This window comes from Egretta garzetta, unplaced genomic scaffold (genome assembly GCF_000687185.1).
Source record: "Egretta garzetta isolate BGI_Z169 unplaced genomic scaffold, ASM68718v1 scaffold74, whole genome shotgun sequence".
Classification (NCBI taxonomy): domain Eukaryota; kingdom Metazoa; phylum Chordata; class Aves; order Pelecaniformes; family Ardeidae; genus Egretta; species Egretta garzetta.
The window spans coordinates 698695-701881 of NW_009259427.1; positions in this window are offsets into that span (position 1 = coordinate 698695).

Consider the following 3187-nt stretch of genomic DNA (forward strand, 5'->3'; position numbering starts at 1 on the left):
AAAATACTCCTCCCCACAGGCATCTAATGCAAAGCCTCAGGAGAAGGGAGCATGGTGGCTGTTCTGGCTGCTTGGCCAAGCTAGACAGCTCGCGCTGCGTCAGTACCAAGGAGATATGCTGTACCCCCTCAGCTCTGCCTCGGCCTCGCTAAACAAAGAGGCACAAATCATAGAATCGTCTAGGTTGGAAAAGACCTTTAAGATCATCAAGTCCAACCATTAACCTAACCCTGCCATCCCACCACTAAACCATGGCCCTAAGCACCTCATCTACCCACCTTTTAAATACCTCCAGGGATGGGGACTCAACCACTTTCCCGGGCAGCCCATTCCGATGCATGACAACCCCTTCTGTGAAGAAATTTTCCCCAATGTCTAACCTAAACCTGCCCTGGTGCAACTTGAGGCCATTTCCTCTTGCCCTATCACTTGTTATTTGGGAGAAGAGACCAACACCCACCTCGCTGCAACCTTCTGTCATGCAGTTGTAGAGAACAATAAGGTCTCCCCTCAGCCTCCTCTTCTACAGGCTCAACAACCCCAGTTCCTCACAGGACTTGTGTTTCAGACCCCTCACCAGCTTGGTTGCTCTCCTCTGGACGTGTTCCAGAAAGGCAACGTCTTTCTTGTAGTGAGGGGCCCAACACTGAACACAGTATTCGAGGTGCAGCCTCACCGGCACCGAGTACAAGGGCACGATCACTTCCCTTGTCCTGCTGGTCGCACTATTCCTGATACAGGCCAGGATGCCATTGGCCTTCTTGGCCACCTGGGCACACTGCTGGCTCATATTCAGCCGGCTGTCAACCAGTACCCCCAGGTCTTTTTCCACCAGGCAGCTTTCCATTCTCTCTTCCCCAAGCCTGTAGCATTGCATGGGGCTGTTGTGACCCAAGTGCAGGACCCAGCACTTGGCCTTGTTGAACCTCATACAGTTGGCCTCAGCCCATGGATCCAGCCTGTCCAGGTCCCTCTGCAGAGCCCTCCTGCCCTTGAGCAGATCGACACTCCCACACAGTTTGGTGTCATAGCAATGCTGGTATTTACCAGCTCTTCCCAGGAAACATCTGACCATTTCACAAGTATTAGTGTTGCTCTTAATTTTAAATGAAAATAATAGAATGTTTTTGAACATTTGAAAATTATATGAACAGAACTGTTCAGAAACTTAAGTGTTTAAGTACCATGCCTAGTTGAACCATGGCTATCAGTAGAAGCCCTCATTTACTTTTCGTCAGACATTTTTAATTATAAATTTCCAGTGTGGTAAGCAAAACAGCTCACATTAAATGGTCATTTTAAATGTTGCCCCCATATATCAGCTTAAGGAGAATTTTAGAATGGCTGAAATGTAATTTTTTTTCATTAAAATTTCTGTTCTTCAGCTTGTTTTTTTTTAACTTCAAATTTTATTTCGATAGTAGAAAAAAGTTAAACATGAAATGAAATTCTGTGAATTTATAAGTACCAAATGATAAGATTATCTCAATCCAAAACTTACATTTGTCAGATTTTAGACAGCAAGTATTTTTTTGCCTCAGTATGTGCAGGATTTTTTTACTTGTATTTTAGCCAAGCAATTTTCATAGGTCACAAAGCTATTGCCACGCTCTTTTTCATACAACTTCAAGAGGTAGGTCCTTTTTACATGCATGGATTTGACAGATTTTGTCAGTTGAGACAAAGTTAATTTCCTCTGAAAGTAAATAAGAAATACTGGCCAGCTTGAAAGTTGACTTGTTCTACATCAGGAAACTATAATATTATTTTCAGGCTTCTGGAATTTCTTGAAAGTTTGTCAGTGCATGGTAGCTTTATTCTAAGAAATTAGTTTGGCTCTACAGCTGGAAAGTGGAGGAGAATTTATTCACAAATTTTACAAAAAAAAATGGTGACCTTTTATAAAAGCTTTTGGCCAAGACCAAAAAGGTACCAGTTTATGAGCTGCACTATCCCATTGACTAAAACCAAAGCAAAGCAAATTTTATTGTTTTTTCTCTAAAAACTGATACAATTTTCTTGTAAGAACTATATTCCATAATTCAGTGACCAAAAATAGTTTATGGTGAGCGCATTAATTATTTTGTATTTTATGTTCTTGTTTTTAAACTGAGGTAAAATAAGGTGGTTGAAACCAAAATAAAATCTCTGATTTATGGTCCCTGTCAGATTTAGCTATGGCAACTGAAGACGTCACCTTCCAAGGTATCTGACAAGCCATTCTATCTGTGTTTGCCACCCCAGAACAGTAAATGTGTAGAGACCAGGTGTAGCATTTAAAATTTGCAAGCTGGGAAAAAACAGAAATGTTCTGACTTCTGTTTGCATTATTTTTTGGTAGAAAGGACAACAAGTGCGAGAGATTTAATTTTATTTCCTTTCATTTCATTCTTCTTCGTCTTCCTCTTCTTCATTTTATTCCCCTTCCTTGTCTTAAAGAAAATCTCAGATCCCATTAAAAAACAGATTTAGCTACATAGAAAAATGCAGACTCTTCATTCTGGCAAATTGCACCATTTCTCTGCTGTTCAGCTACGTTAGCTGCTGTTAGATTTCATTGTCCCACATCAGATCTTGCTACAGAATTACAGAAATATGTTAAATATATTGAAAGAACCAATTAGCAATTCAGGTTTTGCATAGCTCTTTTTATTGACCTTTCTTGGTTTTAATATGATAGCATCAGGAATCAGTTCTTTTCTGATTCAACGGGATGGATTTTGTGAATGCCAGGCAGTTAGATAAGTAGTTGATGGGGGAAAGGACCAATTGTACTCCAGTAAATATACGAGAATCAGGAAGCCATTTACAAAGCTTTTAGACTGCTTCAGGATGCCCAGTAGGATCTCCTTCTGAGTAACAGTTTTAAATAAATTTATAAAAAAAGGAGAGGAAGAAAGTAAACATAAGTGTTAACATATGCAATCAGGTAATTAAAAATCAAAGGAGTAAGTATTCTAAAACAATGAATGAAAGAAATCTGGAGTAATATCAATATGGTGTAAAAATAGTTTTGAATAAAATATTTTTCAATGAAAAATTTTTTTCAGAATTGTTTAGGTTCTTCCCTTCTGAGTTTCTGGGGGAAACTAATCCTCCAGAATCTATTTCCTTCTTTTTGTTCTAGCACCCAAAGCAAAAAAAAACAACCAAACAATCAAAAAAGTATTTCTTGGATATAATAAAT